The following is a 20,815-nucleotide window of genomic DNA, read 5'->3' as shown; positions in this document are numbered from 1 at the left end:
CGAAACATTTAGTCTAGCTCTCTTAGCATTTTCATCAATCCTAGAATAGATGTCAAGCAAGTTTTGAATTGCCATTTTAACTAAAGGATCAGAATTAAATAATAAAATGTATTTAATTTGGCAGTCTATTGTTTCTGCCATTCTGTTAGCCCTTTGGTAGACAGTAGAATTAGTAGAACAAGAAACAAATTGCTTTGTGCCTATTTAGTTGCATCTCCTTGTGTTGAGTTGAAATTTCACTGGCATTGCTTTTTTTATACTTTTTGTACTTAAATTAGTACTAGTCAGTGATTGTTCAAACCAGCTGTTCCTTCTCCTAAAATGTGTAGCTTTGTGCTGAAGTTGAATATATGGATGTCTGGTTTAGAAGATTGTTTTGCAACCAGATGGTTTCAAGTTCAGTTTCACTGCTCAACACTTTAAGCAAGTGTCTTGTATAATAGCCCTAGGCTGATCAATGTCCTGTGAATGAATCTGATAGATGGAAACTGTGTGGAAGCTTTTTTGTATATATGTGCTTGTCCTTGTGTTTTTGTATATGTGTGTGTATCTTCATGTGTTTCAAAATCAATAATAATAATAATAATGATGATGATGATTCCAAATTTTGGCACAAGGCCAGCAATTTGGGTAAGTCTATTATATTGACTCCAGTGGTCAACCGGTACTTATTTTATTGACCTTGAAAGAATGAAAGGCAAAGTCGACCTCTACAGAATTTGAACTCAGAATGTGAAGATGGATGAAATGCTGTTAAGCATCTTGTTTAGTGTGCTGCTGCTAATAATAATAATAATAATAATAATAATCCCATCTATTATAGGCACAAGGCTTGAAATTTTGGGAGAAGGAGGCTAGTCGATTACATTGCCCCACCCCCACCCCCAACTCCCCAACACTTGACTGGTACTTATTTCATTGACCCTAGTACTTAACTGATACTTATTTCATCAACCTTGAAAGGATTAAAAGCAAAGTTGACCTTAACAGTGTTTGAACTAATAACATAAAGTCAGAAGGAATGCTGCTAAGCATTTTGTCTGGCATGCTAAGGATTCTGCCAGCCAGCTTGCTGCCTTAATGATAAATTAGTAAGGATTGTTGAAAAATATTTGAGCATTCTAGCTTCAGTAATTTCTAAGATAGCAGCAGCAACAAACAATGTTCAGTCATTGGATTAAGGAAACAAACTGGATAGAAAAAAAGAGGCATCTAAGGTTTTAGTAATTGACTATATTAGATTAGTAGTGGTGATGGGGTTGTAATAGTAAAGGTGCTGAAACTAAACCTGCTCAGCTGATATTTGAAAGTATCTAATTTAATTGTTATCTTTTCTGAAGCTAGCATAATGAAGTCTGTTTCTGTATTTTTGATAAGTTCTGTGACTGAAGAGTTAAGTTGTTTAGTTAATGGATATCTTTGGATAATATGATAGCATTCCAGCTTCACATTTTGTTCTCTAAGCATCAGGAAATGTTTTTAGTTGTAAAAATACCTCTCTGCACAATAGTCTGTGAAAAATCTCTAGATTTGCAGAACTAGCTGGTCCATGTTGAGTTTACTGACTGAATTTTGTCATACTTTATAACCGACATTTAGCTGGATCATCATCGTCATCTTTCCCACCAGCATCACTATCATCATCATAAGCCCCAAAATACAACACCAGGGCTTCCTTCTATCAACATTGCTATTACCACTTTTGCCATCATCACCATGAGCCAACAATGGCTAGAAATAGCAGCCAAATCTCTCTCAGATCATACTTTAAAGGTTTCAAAAAAGAAATGAATATATTGGATAATGATATCATGGGTGCACTCTCGGGGGTGTAGGGGGTAGGGAAGTTTGAATGCCTTCTGATCATAGGCCTGCTCAGTTATGGTTGACTGCTGAAACTGCAACATAAATAACACACACACAGATGTGGATGCAAAAATCATCATCATCACTAGTGATCATCATTTAATATCCATTTTACTCAGGTTGGATGGAATTTGTTGAGGTGGACTTTCTACAGCCAGATGCCCTTCCTGTCAGCATCTCTCACCTGTTTTCCAATTAAGGTAATATTCCTCATGACCAGACCTGTTTTCATGTGAGATTAGAAACCTATAAAATTAAACAGTTGTTTCTAAGTGGGGAAATCAATGCAATTAATAAAACATACTTGTATTATTTTTCTGAATTTTTGATTAAAATCGAAGAGTGAAGAAGCTACATAAACAAGACTTCATAAATGGACAAACTGATATATTGACTGCTTTGATCTTGGCCTTGAAGGCTGTGTGTGTGTGTGTGTGTGTGTGTGTGTGTGTGTGTGTGTGTTTGTGTGTGTGTGTGTGTGTGTGTGTGTGAAGTATTCATAGCAGCAACATTCAAATTGACCCGCCAATCAGACAGTCAATAAATTGTCTGTGTGACTTGATCTCTTGGGAAGGAAAGCAATTGATTTAACAGAAAATATAACAGAATTGCCTCAGATCATCTTGGCTGGATGTCTTTAAATATGTTGGATAAAAGCTGATGTTTGAAGCTTTGTTACAAAATTTGAAATTTGAACAAAATTCAGAAGTAAGAAACAATGCAATTAATAAATTGTATAGTTTTAATGTTATTTTTCTGAATTACTAATTTAAAATAAAAAAATGAAAAAGATACACACGCATTGAAAAATGTGTGTGTGTGTGTATACACTATTGTGTATCTAAGCATATAATATATATATGTAATATTTTTTGTGATTAAAAACAAGGATAGTCTTTTTCTTTTTCAACGATCATGTCTGAAATTTTATAATATTTGTAAACGTAGGTTCTTTATTTTTCTTTTTAAGCTGTGTGCACATGTGTATAAGCATCTGTTATAATTGACGTCTTTAAACTGATAAAAGAAAAATATAGTATGGATGTTGCATATATATATATATAATATATATATATATATATATAATATATATATATATATATATATATATTGTGTCTGTAATATTCGTAGATTAACTCTATTCATATATGTAGCTTATATGGAGAATGTTTAATTTGGGCCATTTAAAAAAAATTTGGAACACCCATTACCAACAATCAGTGAGAAAATACACACACACACACACACACACAAGAATAGCACTCACTGAGCATATTAGACTGGATTTGATTCCAGTAGCTTTATTTCTAAATTAGGAATGATAATGTTTTTAACCATTAGATTACACTTATATGCATTTAATATTTAGAAGGGAATTACAATATTAACTCATGTCAAACATATTTTTTAAAATTCTGTGTTCATCCTATTAAATTCATGTCAATTTACTCAATAATGGACTCACCAACAATTTTAGTGAACTGAAGTTTCCCTCTTAGTGGAGGAGTCAGGGTTTTGTGATAAGAAGTTTGCTTCCCAAGCACATGGTTCTAGGTTCAGTCCTGGAACTATGGGTGAGTGTCTTCTACTATGGCCTTGGGCCAACCAAAGCCTTATGAATGGATTTGGTAGATGGACACTGAAAGAACCCCAACGTATATACATGTGTGTGTGTGTGTGTGTGTGTGTGTGTGTTATTGTCTCTTAGTCTTGATGCTACATGATATTTCTAAACAAGTGTCACTCTTCATGCAGTATCCTTTCCAGTATAATGTGGAAACATAATTGATCATGGGGAAATATTACCTTACATGGAAACAAGCGAGGAGTGGCAACAGGGAGTGCATCCAGCCTTAGAAAATCTGCCTCAGCAAAATCCATCTGACCAATGTGAGCATGGAAAAGTGGATGTTAAAACAATGATAATGATGAAATTAACCTCTTACTTAGAAAGGGAACAAAATCCTAGTCATTAACAAAATCTTAGTTGTTAATGACTTGATAAACTATAGATCAGTAAAATAGGTATTGTGCTGAATTAAATACTAGAGTTGCTCTCAAAGACACAAACAATAGAAAAGTAAATTTTAAAAAACTGGTAGTGCTTGAGAATGTTTGCAGTCCAATGACTGAAACTAGTTAAAGGCTAAAGGAATGCATGTGAGTGTATTTCTGTTGAATTTTTGTATCTAATACTATCTTTTAATTGTTTGTGGCCATGCTGGAGCACTGCCTTTAGTTGAGCAAATCGATCCCAGGACTTATTCTTTGTAAGCTTAGTACTTATTCTATCAGTCTCTTCTGCCGAACCGCTAAGTTACAAGGATGTAAACACACTGGCATCGGTTGTCAAGCAATGTTAGGGGGACAAACACACACACACACACGCACACACACACACACATATACGACTGGCTTATTTCAGTTTCCGTCTACCAAATCCACTCCTACGCCTAATATATTTTAATTTTAAATATTTACTTTTTATTCTTTCAATTTGATATTGAACATTATTTTCCTAACACTAGCATCACTGGTGATTGGTTTTCAACATGCAAATCACTAGTTTACTATGTTTCTGATGGCATGACCAATAAGAAAATGTCTGTGTAACTTGATTTCTTGCTTATATGCACTTATGTGTGAAGGTGCATGGTTTAGTAGTTACAGTGTTGGCCTCAAGTTGTATGTAGGTTCAATTCTAAATGAGGTGGCATCTTGTCTTCTTGAGCGAGGCATATTATTTCAGGTTACTTTCATTTATTCAGCTGAAAAATAAGTATCAGTCATGTGCTGGTTACTCTCTCTCTAGCTATCACATGCTGGATGTTCTACTGGGCCGGTGAGGAAGTGGGGTGGCTAAGATTATCTATATCTGCTCATGACTACACTTTAACCCTTTTGTTATTATATTTCTGTTGAGATGCACTATGTTTCTTTCAATTGATTATAATATAACAAAGAATTTAGAAAAATAACTTAGTTATCATTAAGCTAGTGTTAGGAACATAAATTGTGACTAAGGTTTGGTGGAAGATTTTGATTCAGAACTTTTGCAAACAAGACATTTCCACTACAGAGCCAGAGGTGGTTTCAGGCAGGTTGGTATCAAAAGGGTTAACCCTTCTGGCCAAAATATTGTTTCTATTTTATGTTCAAACTGGTTAGATCTAATCTTTCATGCCTACCCAACACTGTCATTCTAAAAATAAACAGTCCCATCATTAAAATCTCAAAGCTATCAGAACAATTTGGCAGAATGATCGGAATGGTTAACCTTTTAGTATTTAAACCAGCCATATCTGGCCATAATAGGCCTTCGGTTTTATTTTCAAACTAGCCTGATCTAACCTCTCACACCTACCCTACAACACCATTCTAAAAATAGACAATAACATCATCAAAATCTCAAAGCTTTGAGACTACATGATTAATTCAAAACAATATGAATAAATAAGCTTTACATTTGGCAGAGTAATTTGAATGCTAAAGGGTTAAAGGTTAAAAACAATTAGTGAAAGCATGGTACATATTGCCAAGTCATACTTGCTAGTTATGGCTATGCTATATTCACACCATTGTATGTATCTTTTGTCGAGAGCAGTAGACATTCATTCAACTAGGTCTACCCAAGGCCATGATATAGGTACTTGCTCTTAGTGTTGCTCAATGGCTGCAAGTGAACTTCTTATCCACTTAACCACGCCATATGACTAATGTTGATTTTATTTTATGTGTAACCTCTAGTTCCCCCATCATTTGATGTGTTAAATATAGCTAGATTGTGTTATAAATATCTAGATAACACACTGTGCGGTGAGAGGCTTACTTTCCATCCACATGGTTCCAGGTTCAGTCCCGCTGTGGGGCACCTTGGGCAGGTGTCTTCTACTATGACCTAGGCCAACCAAAGCCTTGTGAGCAGATTTGGTAAAAAAAAAAACTGAAAAAAGCCTCTCTGTGTGTGTGTGTATGCCTGTATTTGTCCCTCACCACTGCTTGACTTCTGGTGTTGGTGTGTTTCCATCTCCATATCTTAATGGTTTGACAAAAAGAGACCAATAGAATAAGTACCAGGTTTAAAATAAAAATAAGTACTGGGGTTGATTTGCTTGACTAAAATTCCTCAAGGTGGTGCCCCAGCATGGCATAGTCTAATGACTGAAACAAGTAAAAGATAAATAAAGTAGGAAATACTTAATGCTTACCATATTTCTTTCAATTAATTTTTAAAATAACGAAGACTTTATTAATATGACTTGGTTGTTATTAAGCTGGTGCTTGGAAACAAATTAACATGAAATTTTGAGAGAAGGTTTAAATTTAGATACTTTGAAACAGGAAATTGGTGTCATAGAACCAAGAATGGTCTCATGTGGATTGGCATCAAAAGTGTTAATCATGGTAGCAATTTAAAAGAATTTTTTTTTAATCTTCCTAATCTCAGTCATTTATTTCTCAGATAGTTTTGTGAGCACTGAAGCAATCAGTGAATCAAGCAAACAATTGTGATAAAACGGTGGCATTTAAATATTTGGTGGTTGCAAATGTTGAAAGGATATTTGATAACAGTTGACCTACTTGGCCACATACCTGTATCTTGGTGGGCTACAGTCATTGGCAGGCAGTGGGGGTGGGTCTTCCTTTCTGGATAAGATTTTTTTTTTGTTTGTGTCATGTTGTATTATTCTGTTATTTCATAAAATATTTGGATTAGTAAGCTAGTGACTGATATCTTGGCATTTCATTGTTTTTGGTTAGAAGCCACTTAGTGGCATCCTGCAGTCTAGTTGTTTTTAGTTCCTACTGCTTTACATAAGTCTCAGTGAGTGATATTGGTTTGTAGCCATTTTGGCTGGTGCCATGCTGTCTTGTTTAGCTTTTTGTCTTTCTTTTTTCTTTTCTTTTGTTTTCTTTTTCCTTTTTTTTTTGGCTTCATTTAATGAAGTATTACTGTGATATCCTCTCTTGAGTAGTTGGTATTGGTTACTAGCCATGTTGACTTGTAGTTTGGTTTGTTTCTTTCTAAAGCAGAACTTATTGAGTTCATTTTTGTAGTAAATAAATTTGTGAACCAGAGAGTCTTATATGTGAAAAAACAAATGCGTTGATTTGTGATTATTTTTTATTCTGTGAGCTATATTTGAAAACTGGAACCAGGATGGCCAATCAATCCCATACAAGCATAGATATTAAATGAAATATAGTGTATAGAACATGAATAAAGAAAAGAAATGCAAAATGAGATTGTTACCTATCAAAACTGAAGGAAGTTTTGAAATGAAAACTAATTCATTACTGTGTCATCCTTCCCTTTTTGCTGTTGTCTTCAATTGTTCATATAGAGCTGTTATCATTATCATCATTGTTTGAACATTTACTTTTCCAAGATTGTATGGGCTAGATAGAATTCATTGATGGAGATTTTCTGCAGCTGGTTGTCCTTCCTGCCACCAACTTTCGTTTGTTTCTAAGCAATATTTCCTTAGGGTCAGACAGGTTTTCATGTAAGATTGAAAATAACACTATTTGTATGAGGGTGACACTTATTTGCACCTGTCATGTGATGTCAAGACAAGCACACACACACACCCGAACATGGTGAGCCTCTTTTAGTATCCATCTACCAGACCCACTCATAAGACTTGGTTGGCTTGGGGCTCTAATAAAAGCCACTCGCCTTAGGTATTATGCAGTGGAACTGAACACAAAACCCACATTGTTGAAATTTTCATACATTATGGTGTTTGAGTTACTTTTTGTTTTATTCATTAAGTACACATTGAGGATATCTGCTATTTCCAGATTTTGACTTTGGTATAAGGATGGACTGATGTCTCTTCCAGCACTTGTCAACATGAATACTTAATGATTTTTATTCTTGTTGGAAGAATAAAAGGTAAAGTACGACATTCTGTTGAATTTGAACATAGAACCGAGCCTTTAATTTTCACATTGTTTTACAATCAGCAGAATAGTTAAAGCTCTAGATAAAATACTTTGTGGTACTTGTTTTGGTGAATCCAAATTATGCCATAGTCAACTTTGGGTCAAGTAACTCCCCTCTAAATACTTGGTATTTATTCCTTTGTTAGAAACAATTGTTCAGCAGTTTTTGTTTAGTTTTTTTTTTTATTTGTGTGTCTCCACTATTGTGCAGATGTGGTTTTAATATATGAATAGTGCTTTCTGATCAAAAACAATTCTTTTTTGTCAACTGATCTAAATTGTACTTGTTCTTAGCCTCTCATGGAATTATTCTACTCAAGTTGCTGTATGTTCTCGTTAAATTTGTACCCTGCCTTTTTTTCAATAAGATTCATGTCTCAATGGTAGGTCAGCTTCATTAATTTGGAGAAACTTGAAGCAATTAAAATTTCTATCATTAACTAAAAATGAAATTTTCATTATTTATCAATTATATTTAATTACACAATATTTATATGTGGTTTTGAATATTCTAAATCAGAAACAGTGTGATAACATGGTAGAGGTGATGTATTGAACCTAGTGCTGGTGGGAAAGGTGCTTTTGGTTTAGGTGTAAAGTGGATGCTGCAGAATATTTTGAATAAGCTGACAAGACACCTTGTTTGTAGTATGAAATATTCATGAAGAGAACAAAGATTGAAAAGATAGAATCGTTGCTGGTCTATCTTTGAATCTAAAGTATAATTCTTAGCGAATAATTTATCATCTGAAGGGAACTTGTTGCTTGATAGCTGAGAGATGTCAAATCTGACTGGTAAGCTGTGATTCAGGTTTGACATGAAGTTATATATCAGCAACCAAAAAGATGTTTCAGCTGTTCTAGCCAGTTATGATCCATTAAATAATCATAACACATTTTAAGATATTTTTGGTTTTACTTCAATATAGGAAAAAAATATAAGAGAAAATATGTGTTGTCGTTTAGGTTTGGAATTGTGTTTGTATTTAGGTATAATAAGCACACCTAAGTTTTAATCGGTAGTGTTTATCGACACTTTAATGTAGGTATTTTCAAAGAGATGTCGATACTGCTGTTTTCACCCCAGGAAGACATCTCCAGCTGGTTTATTTAGTGAGCTTTTCACACTTAATATTTATTGTAAGTGGGAGATAACTCCTGTCACCCTAGCCTTCAGACCACCCGGTCACATGATTTTGATCTTATTGGATCTCTTCAGTGTTAGGAACTCGTTTGCCAGGCATGGCAGTAATTTAATCTTGCTTTGCAATATATAGAAAATACAGTGTCATATAATCACTGATTTTGTAATTGGGAAACCAGTCTGTTAGAAAATCTTTGAGATGGAAGCAGTATACGAACCTAAAGGTAATGTTGATTGCCACTTTAAAGTAGGTGTTCTCTAAGTTTTAATCCTTTAGCATTTAAACTGGCCATATCTGGCTCATGTATTCTACCTGTTTTATGTTCAAACTAGCTAGATCCAGCCTCTCACACCTACCCTACAATGTCATTTTAAAAGTAAACAAAACATCATAGAAATCTAAGTTACAAGGTAATACATGATTTAATTCAAAACAATGGGAATAAATAAGCATTACATTTGACAAATTTGAATGCAAAAGGGTTAATATACTTGTGTGTATCTTTTTGTGAATATTTGATAGAAAACTTCATCAAGGAATTAAAAAAGACGAGTTGCATTTTAGTTTGGGAAAAAAATGCTTAATTCTGTGAAAGCTTTTCCAGACTGGTGAGATGACTGTAATGGATGTTTATAATCATCATTTTTATCATTGCCACCACCACCATAATCAATACCATCATCATCATACACACACACACCATTGTTTTAACATCCAATTTTTCATGCTTGCCTGGGTTGTTGAGGCAGATTTTTTATTTTTTATAGTCAGATGCCATTCCAGTTATGACCCCAAGGTGCCACACAGGGATTTATACACACACACACACACACACACACACACACACACACACACACACATGGTGGGCTTCTTTCAGATTCTGTCTGCCAGATCCACTTATGAGGCTTTGGTTGACATGAGACTATAGTAGAAGACACCTAGTCAAGGTGTCACACTGGAAATGAATCAAACTCATTACCATAGCCTGTGCCTGTTTGTAAACAGTACTTTCATATTGATTGCATTTTGCTGTTTTAGAGAGCCATTTCTGTCTCATAACAAGAAGGCTAGGCTTTTGATATGCCACTTTGCTGTTATGGTTTAGCCCTAGGTTATCCCTGATTGAATAGTTGAGCTATGATCATCTTATCTTTTCCTTCTGTACTTGTTAGGCAAGACCACATTACCTGGTGTTTCATTTTCAAAGGTGATGGGGTTTGTGGTGTTTTTTTTTTTTCAATACATATGGTAGATTTTATTCTTTGTTTTTTGAAAATATACAGTTTGTTTTATTAAAACATCTAAATTCAAAGAGATAAAAGGGAAAGAATGAAAACGAAAAAAGTGGAGGTTATAAAGTAGCGGAAGATGGAGTGGGGAGATGGTGATGGGTCACATATCCCAGAACAACCATGGTAATGTGTGATGGCGTTGCAGCAGAGAATGGCCAGCAACATCCATTGCAGCAGTCACTCCACTTTGTGGGGCTCATTTCTCCAACGGGTTGCTGTTATTCCTATTTTACAGAGGAAATTGTTGGTATGCAGTCCTAGAACACCCAATGTCTTGATAGCAACTGGCACAAACTAATTGACACTGGCCAGACCTCTGTATTTATTGATTATGCTCCCCTCTGCTTAATGGTTTGCAGCAGATGTAATTTGTCACCTGTGTAACTTGAGGCAGATTTGGTTGCTGTTGTAACAGATTGAGTTTAACATGTAGATAGATCCTCCTCACTTCATTAAAAAAAAAAAAAAAAAAAATTGTGATTTAGTATCTATAGAAACCGAAACATTTGGATGTTATTTATGACTAAGGCTGACTTTAATGATTTAGGTTTTAGTATGTGTTTTTTCCTAAGATTTGTCCAGTTGCACTAAGCAAACTTGGAAACTGCTTAAGAGATTTTTGTTAGCTGATGAGTTTACCAGACTGGAATCTTGTTAATCTGCTAGTGTAGTGGATGGTTTTACAGGAGTGGCTGCTGTTGGCATGGGAATGAAACAGTTCTATTGAATTGCAGGTCAATTGATTGAAATATGTCAAATTAGTAGATTTCTAGGAGTGACTAGTTATGATTTGAGATATGTATGAATGTGTATAAATGCATAGTGTAAAACATGGATTCAGAGAATCATGTGTATTTCATCATCATCATCATCATTTAATGTGCTGTGTTCTATTGTCTACTTTGGCATGGTTTCTGTGGGTGGATGCCCTTTCTAATGCCATATATAAACAGAGAAGCTTGTCATAATGGGAGTAGTCATTTGGTAGTTCAGTGACCTCGAGTTAGTATTATTAGCTGAGTTGTTTTAAGGATTCAGTGGTTTTTGTCTATTACATTTGTTTTTGAAAATTAGTTGTTATAGATGTAAAAATTATATGAATCACTGGAGGAAACCTAAAATATGACTGAATGTAGGATTTCTCAATTATTATAAATCAATGTACAGGTATTCAAAAACTTAAATGTATCACATACAAAGGCAAATGATTTTGTTATGGATTTCAAGGTAATTTAACAATTTTTGTTTAGCATAATTTCTTGTGTATAATAGTTAACTGTTTTAACTGAATATATGTTTGTTTGTGTGATACTGCCTCCTTTCTACTATTTTTGTTATAAATTTTGCTAATTATTCCTTGTTATTTTAGAAATTTCCAAAAAAGTGAGATGGAAAGTAATCCCTCAAAGTGTTATTATTGAAATATCATAAATTGGTAGGATGAAAAAATAATAGGTAATTGTGTTATTGTGGTTTGTCTCTGCATGAATGTGGTGGCTGATTTGTATTTTCTTTTTTAATATATAAGTATATGTGTATCATCTTTGTAGTTTTAGTCTTAAGAATATGGGGATTGATTATTGGTTGTTGTTAGAAATGTTATCCAGGATAAGAAAATAATATGGTCATTGTCTCCTCAGCTAATGACCTAACTGAGGTTGCTCATCTTATTTTGTTATTTGGTCACAGATTTTCCTTAAAAACATGTAAATACTAAGATAATACTTATTTTATTGAATTACATTGTTGTTGTTGCCAATTTTTTGCTATGCTTAAGGCGGCGAGCTGGCAAAAACATTAGCATGCCGAGTGAAATGCTTAGCGGTATTTCATCTGCTGTTATGTTCTGAGTTCAAATTCCGCCGAGGTCGACTTTGCCTTTCATCCTTTCGGGGTCGATTAAATAAGTACCAGTTATGCACTGGGGTCGATATAATCGACTTAATCCGTTTGTCTGTCCTTGTTTGTCCTCTCTATGTTTAGTTCCTTTTGGGTAGTAAAGAAATAGGTATTTTGTTTGTCTTTGTTTTGAGTTCAAATTCCACCGAGGTTGACTTTGCCTTTCATCCTTTTGGGGTCGATAAATTAAGTACCAGTTGCGTACTGGAGTCAATCTAATTGACTGGCCCCCTCCCCAAAAATGTCGGGCCTTGTGCCTAGAGTAGAAAAGAAAAGAAAAGAATGTTTCCTGTTGTATTCAAAAGTTGCGATTCCTGGCTTATTGACTTCACTGAATATTTTTGCATTTTACTAATTAATTCCACTTAACAACTTCAATTAAAATATATTAGTTAATCTGTGGAATCAAACCCAGTTTATAATGAATTTCTCCTTTTTTTTTTCTTGTATTAGTTAGTACAAGGTCACAGATTTGTTGGGTAGATGTATTAAGCAATTGAATTGAGCTCAGCATGCTCTTAATTTAACTTATCAAATGTAGGAAGAGGAAAGCCAAAGTCAATGTCTGTAAGATTTTAACTTGGAATGCAAATGCATATCGTTAATTACTTGAAGGTATTTAGTTCTAATACTTTGCTGTTTCTACTTCATATTTTATAATTAAAAAATAACTGTTGCTTATCCTCATATAGTGGAAATGCTTGTTTTCATTATTTTTTTTAATGGTTTGCTTAAATTTGGTTGTTATTTTTTTTATTTTCACTTTTCGACACAAGAATTTCTTGATGTTATTTGTAAAACAAGCATAGAGTAAGATGAGAAAAAATATTTGGTTGTAAAATTTTTGCATTGGCACAGGCCTGGCTGTATAGTTAAGAAGCTCACTTTGCAACCACATAGTTTTCAGTTCAGTTCTACAGTGCTGCACCTTGTGCAAGTTCATTTTACTATTGCTCCAGACTCACCAGTACCCTGTGAGTGAATCAGTGAATTCCTCCCACTATCACAATATTCATTTCTTCCTCTTGGCACACTGTTGCTTATGACTATGATTCTTCCAGGTGATCTGATCAACAGAACAGCCTGCTTGTGAAATGAACATACAAGTGGTTGAGCACTCCACAGACATATATACCCATAACATAGTTCTTGGAGAAATTCAGCATAACACAGAATGTGACAAGGCTCACTCTTTAAATTACAGGTACTACTCATTTTTGCCAGCTGAGTGGACTGAAGCAACATGATATAAAACACCTTACTCAAGGTCACAATGCACTGCTAGGAATCACTCACGACCTTACAGTCGTGAGCTGAATACCCTAACCACTAAGCCACACTCCTATCGGCCATATCAATGAGCTTCTTTTAACTGATTTATTCTTTTATTCTTTTACTTGTTTCAGTCATTTGACTGTGGCCATGCTGGAGCACCGCCTTTAGTCAAACAAATCGACCCCAGGACTTATTCTTTGTTAGCCTAGTACTTATTCTATCGGTCTCTTTTGCCGAACTGCTAAGTTACAAGGATGTAAACACACCAGCATCAGTTGCCAAGCGATGTTGAGGGGGCAAACACACACACACACACATATAATATACGACAGGCTTCTTTCAATTTCTGTCTACCAAATCCACTCACAAGGCTTTGGTTGGCCCGGGGCTATAGTAGAAGACACTTGCCTAAGGTGCCACACAGTGGGACTGAACCCAGAACCATGTGGTTGGTAAGCAAGCTACTTACCACACAGCCATTTCTCCTATAATGTTGGCTTTACTGTATAGGTCTGGTGTTTTCCTATTGTTTTTCTTTTATGGTGTCCACATTCCAGTACAAATTTCAGACACTGAAAGTCAATTTACTTCTTGGACTTTCAGAACTCGAGCTCATTTTATCATAATTTTGTTGTGGGGAGCATTAGTATCTTAAATCCAACAGTTGTCTACAATGGCTAACAATTATAATGTATTTTCTAAACAATTTCAGTTGTGTATTTTCACAACAACTACACTACATGATTAATTCAAAACAATGTGAAAATAAGCATTACATTTGAGAGAATAAGTTCATTTTTATGTTGTGCAGAACATATCCATATTATCTGATTTTGTACATCTAATGATCTGAATATATTCTACACCCACAAAACTTTATGCAAAGCTGAATCAAACTGTTATATAAAATGACTGTCTCTCTCTTACTCTATTCATTGACCCTCTTGCTCTTTCTATCTTTGAGTCTCTTTTTTTGCTCAGTCTATGACTTTCTCTCTCTATCATTGAATCTCAATCACTTTTGTCTGCTTCAGTTAAATACTGTTCTCTACTTGCTACCAGCTCATCCATTATTTGCTTCCACTAGTTTAGTCACATTTAAGATATCATTTACTATTTGTAATTCAGCTGGCCTTGGCTTACAGTATTGTGTGTGTGTGAGTGAGTGAGATTATTTTTCTTAATCAGGAATTTTACATTAGTTTTGGACTTTGGAAATCAATGCTGGCAATTATGTGTTTTTACATTTACGATTCTATGAATTTGGTACATTGCTGTTGTCCTGATCAATGATGATGATGATGATCTTAGTAATATATAATAGTAATAATTCTTTCTAATCTTGGTATAAGGCTCACAATTTTGAGGGGAGGAGGTAAGTTGATACCATCGATTCCACCCTCCCCATCACAGTTCTTGAACTGGTACCTTATTTTATTGACCTGCAAAGATGAAAGACAAAGTTGACCTCAGCAGAATTTGAACTCAGAATGTAAAGACTGGTGAAATACCACTAAGCATTTTGCCCAGTGTGCTGATAATAACAACAATAAATGAAAACAATACATGGGCAATACCTCAGAGAAATTGAATGGAAAGACAAGACCAACACCTGGAGATGGCTAAGAAAAAGTGATCTGTAAAGATGCACTGAGGAACAACCTCTGACAACTAATTGTACCAAGTTCCAAATAAATAAGAGCAGTGAATTGCCCCTTTGTAGGATGTGTGGCGTCAAAAATGAAACAACCTTACACACTGTGAGTGAGTGAGTGTAGAAAGCTGGTCCAAAAGTACTACAAAAAGAGGCACAATAACATGGCTAAGTTTATTCTCTGGAGTATGTGTGAAAAGTACAGTTTGGGCAGAGCTTGGAAATAGTACAAACATGAACCAGAGGGCGTCACTGAGAACAATGAATATGAGATCCTGTGGGATTTTACAATCCAATGTAACTCCCTAATTGATGCTTGGAGACCAGACATTGTTGTAGATAAAAGAAAAAAAGGAAACCTAGATGATAAATATTGTCATACCCGAGGATGCACATGTGGATGACAAAGAGCTGGAAAATATGGTGAATATTGGCTACAAAAAGATGAAATTGCAAGAATGTGGGAAGTGAGGAGAGTAGTGGTTATTCTGGTAGTTGTAGGGGCACTTGGAGCACAAAAAACCAGGTTTGAGAAAATGTTGGAGAAAGTTGAATTGACATGAGGGTAGAGCAAACCCCAAAACAGCTAGGATTTTGAGATTGGTGCTTGGGTGATGAGTGTATTCCATGATAGGTTAACACCCAGGTGCCAAAGCTTATAATTTGCAGAAAGAGTCTCTGTGAGGCCTCTGACAATAAGTTGTTGTTTGCTCTCACAGTCAATCAGAGCGAGTAAGACCGAGAGCTGTGACAATTAAAATAATAATATTAATAGTAATAATATTAATAATAATAATAATAATATTAATAATAATAATAATAATGGTGGTGGCGATAGTAATAAGAATTAGGACTTCTAGAATACACAGTAAATTCAGATATATTCTGTTGAAAAGAGAAGCTGTAAGAGTGAATTATGCTCTTCTCAAAGATGTCAGAAGCAAGAGACAGCTCCATTCAGGAACTGAAAACTGCATAACATAAACAACAGCAATAGTAATCTCCATTACCTTTTGAATAAGCACATGTCAATTTTATGCAATGGATGGGTACAGTGGACTGAAACATCTCATGATTAATAAATATTATGATATTGGCTGGATTTGAGCTCTGAATTTTACACCAAATTCTGTGAGGCAGTTAGTGTCTGGTTTTCTATCATACATATATGAACATATATCAGTAATGATGACAATAATAATGATAATTTTCCTTGTATAGTTACATATTTTAAAAATATTTTACTTGTTATAATTATTGGACTGCAGCCATGCATGAAGGGTTCAGTCAAACAAATTGACCCTTATGCATTTCTTTTTTTCTTTTTTTAAGCCTGGTACTTATTTTCTTGGTCTCTTTTTACTGAACTGGTAAGTTTCGGTGAAGTAAAACAAACCAACACTCGGAACAAACACAAGACATGCTCAGATATATATATATATATATATATATATATATATATATAATATATATATATATATATATATATATATATGTGTGTGTGTGTGTGTAAACAAACCAATACTAGTTGTTAAGTGATGGGGAACAAATACAACACACACACACATATGTGACAAGGCTTCTTTTCATTTTCATCTTCCAAGTCTACTCACAAGACTTTAGTTAGCCTGTGGCTATAGCAGAAGACACTTACTCAAGGCACTGTACAGTGGAACTGGATCCGTGGCCATGTGGTTGGGAAGCCTGCTTCTTAATCACACAACCATATTTAAGAAGTTGTGATATTCATGTCTTTCTCAAGAACATCAGTAATGAAGGAGAAGACTCAAAACTGCTAAAAATAATGGTATCAATTAAAATTATAATACTTTCTTTAATTACCTGCTTTCAATAATAATTAATAATAATTCTTGAAAATGTCCTTGAAGATACACTAATTGTGATAATGGTGATAAATGGTCATGTTCTGTTAATTAAATGCACGTTTTAAATATCTGGATTTCCATTTAAAAAGCTAATAAATTTGAAAGGAAATATTTTCAGTAATATTTAAAAAAAATTTCCAATCATAATTTTTGCTTCAGAGTAGTTAGTTTCTAATTTGGTTTTTCACAGATCAACTAAAATGTTTCTTCCAATTCTCTTCTGTTGTTTGATATTTTCTTTTTATTGCTTGCAAAATGGGGTGATTATGTCATGGAGTATGATGTTTTTATTTTTATACATCACTTAGAGTTTAAAGTTCAGATGTTGTGTTCAACAAAGTAACAACTGCTGCTCAAATGTGATCCACATTAATGTGAGCACTGCTCACATATGCACTCCATTCAAAAGAAGTCTGTTTTGCAAAGACACTGGTCTTTTACCAGCTTATACTATTTTGTTGATGTGATGTATCATCTCTCCACCTCTTCTGCAACTTCAGTGACTTCTCCAATTAACTAGCAAGCAGTATACTATCTTATTCTATCTAATATACTTGCCTCATCTCCATTCATCATTCTGTCCATGTTTCAAATTCTGCACTAAGCCCAGTATCTTTTCCTTAGAACTGCCAGCCTCAGGAAATCACTTCCTATGCAAATTTTTCCTAGTCATTGACCCACAAAAGTTCAAACTCACCTCAACCACAGTGATCTCACCAGTCATAGGCTTAAGTTATTAGGAAAACTACCTCACCATCTTATTTGATGCTTTTTGAAAGAAATGATTCATGAGACACAAAAGTTGTGGGATTAATATAGCAGCTTACAATTCACACATACAATTCACTAGTGTGAGGGGTCCTTGAGACACTGCAGTGTTTCAGCCTTATGTGTCTCTTCAGTCAAAGCTATTCTACCAGGCCAGTGAATCTAACAAGTGTACAGACTCTTGTTTATAGAAATCTGCAAACAAATTATTCACTGATGCATACTGCCAAACAGATAATTTGTGGGATGCTCACAAAATAGCATGCAAGTTCCCCTATACTGGTGAATTGCATGTGTTGTGAGCATGCATTGTCTAAAGGGAGCACATTTTCTCCAATGCTAAAAAAAGCTCCAACAGCTATCAAATATTCATGTTTGAATCTGCCAGAACATATTGGAAATGGATATTTTATTGTCTTCTTCCTATTGTGGAAGCAATGTGGCATTGTGTCCTTCACCAAAGGTCTTGCTTCTCAATAGTTCAACTCATAGTTTTATGTAGTGTAGTATATTGAAATAGGACATTACTGTCGCAAGTTCTTAGGATTCATAAAGCCAATTACCTGTTTCCATGGCATGTAAGTGACCAAGATCATAAGGGTTCTTCCTGAATGGGACACCATTCCATTGCAGGGTTACTCAACAGCTAAGTGGACTTAAGCAATGTGGAAAGAAATGTTTTACTCAAGAACACAACACACTACTTGGTCTGGGAATCAAAACTACAATCGTACAATTGTGAGTGTAATACCCTAACCACTAGGCCACTTGTCTTTACTCTCTCTCTCAGTGTATTGTAAGTTATTTATTTATTTAGTTATTATTGGAGTGCTAAGTTCAATTCTTCCTGCAGAATATCTATCAGTGTTGGGCCAGCTCCAACTCGTTATGCAATGCTAATTTAATCTGTCTTCTGTGCAACACTGTTAGAACATGATACTATGGATCCTTCTGATTCAGAAAGGATTAGCACAATCATCTTTGATATTCTATATCTAATGAGCTGCTTTACAATTATGATAGCTATTAGGCTGTATTTTTAGAAATGCTCCTTGTCTCTGTTTGTCTGTCTGTCTTGCCATGTCTTTGTTTCACTTTCCCTACCTCTCCCTTTCCATCTCTCTTTCCCTCCCCCTCCTCTCTTTCTCCCCTCTCCTTCCATCTCTCTTTCCCTCTATCCCCCCCTCTGCTTGTTTGTTTTTTTCTATCTCTAACTATATTTCTCTGTATTTCTCTGTCTCTTTCTCTCTATTTCTTTGTCTATTCTGTTTTCTGGATTTGTCTGTCAATCCCTCTCTCCCTCCCCTCTAACTTGTATAGATGCACTAATACACACACCTACATATCTACACTAACACTCATCACACCTGTATACTCTCACTTATCCACCTATCTATCTCTGCACACTTACATACCTACCTATCCCCCTCCACACACAATTTTTTTTGTGTGCCAATATGTAGTTGCACAACCTGCTAGAAATAGGTACCAAACCAATCTTTCAAACAACACTCTTCCATGTTAGAAAAGGACACTGTTGCTGGGATAGGGATAGAATGTTCATAGTTGAAAACCTTTTGACCAAGGTCTGGTTAGTGGAGGTTGATCTGGGGTTACACAACAGCAGCAGTAGGTAATTGATACAAGATTTAAAGGCGAAGATTAAAAAAAAATAAATAAAAGCCATTCATGTAGGATCCATTGTTACAGGAAAGAGATTAAATCATGTCCTAACAATGTCTAGATAAGAGTATAGATACTGTAGAAGGTATTAAAACAAATCTTTATCAAACAAAATATAAGTTTAAACAGCAAACTTAATGGTCTGTAAAATTCAGAGTATAATCAATGTTGCTTGGTTAAACCAAGCATAGCAATTATTGCAACTCTTAGAACTATTTAAACAATGTGAATACTGTCTAACCAATGAGTGGCTTGCATGTGGGATAAGTAAGCATTTTCTGTACATGTGAATTGTTTACACATCTTCTGTATTAAGACATTTTTGTTAAGATATTTGTGCATGGTTAGTTTTGCTAATGAATATATTACAGATTGTGATTTAAGGCAATAATCCAGTGCAGTATTGCCACATCTTGAGTAGGCTTGGGCAACATTTTTCGAGAAGTGGGTCACATGAGACATGGCTCATCATCAGGCTAGCCACACTACATAAAAAAAACAAAAAACCTCAAGTTAAGTTTTTGTTACGTGTGCCATTCAGAAAGTCTTAGGGGCTATGGTTTGCTCGTGACAATTTTTAATAGAAAATTTATTGCTGATATAATCAGTAGAACTGGTACCTTTAATAGGGAAAAGGGGAAGAAACTGAAGACCTTGGTTGAATGCTTCCAAAAGAGTGAATTCTGATAAAGATATCAAAGGTCCAGGTGTTGGTGTTAAGCTGGGTGATGGATTGAGTGTTACTTTGGTATGCAATCTGTCATGAAACTGCTTTGGTATGCGATCTACACCTTATATTGTGATCTACAAGAAAAGTTATAAACAACAAGGAAAACACCTATATCAGTTTCAAGAGAAGGTCTGGTTAGAGAGTATGAAACATAAGTGTTAATAATAAATGCATAAAAATTTTAATTCTCTATTTTTTACTTTTCTAGCTGCTGTTCATTAGATTTGCCCATAAAATTAGTAAACTTGTTTCAAATCTGCTACATTTAAAATTTTTTTAATAAATGCATAAAAATGTAAGAATGTTTTATGTCTTAATGTCTTAAGTTGCATTCCTATTAAGTGCCTTAATAAATAAATAAATGTAACGTAGATCGCAGACTAAAGTAGAATTTGACTATTTTAGATCATGTTGGCTATGTAGATCACATACCAAAGCAGCACTGTTAGATTGACCCTTTAGCATTTAAACTGACATATCAGGCCAAAATATTCTACCTGTTCTACATTCAAACCAGTTAGATCTAGCCTTTCACACCTTCTAAAAAGGTGTATCATTCTAAAAACAATTACATCAGTGAAATCTTGAAGCTCTGAGATAACACATCATTAATTCAAAACAATCTGAATAATAAGCATTACTTTTGACAGAGTAGTCTCAATGCTAAA

The 20,815-nt window shown here is 34.7% G+C and overlaps 1 protein-coding gene across 1 annotated transcript in view; it reads left to right on the top strand.

Moving 5' to 3' along the window:
• Nucleotides 1-20,815, top strand: part of LOC115209103 (F-box/LRR-repeat protein 20-like) — a 405,157-nt gene that overhangs the window by 58,859 nt on the left and 325,483 nt on the right. The gene's annotated exons all lie outside the window — the stretch shown is intronic.

Source organism: Octopus sinensis, linkage group LG3, assembly GCF_006345805.1.
Source record: "Octopus sinensis linkage group LG3, ASM634580v1, whole genome shotgun sequence".
Classification (NCBI taxonomy): domain Eukaryota; kingdom Metazoa; phylum Mollusca; class Cephalopoda; order Octopoda; family Octopodidae; genus Octopus; species Octopus sinensis.
Note: the sequence above shows the minus strand (reverse complement) of the source record. Positions and strands in the feature narration are given on the sequence as shown.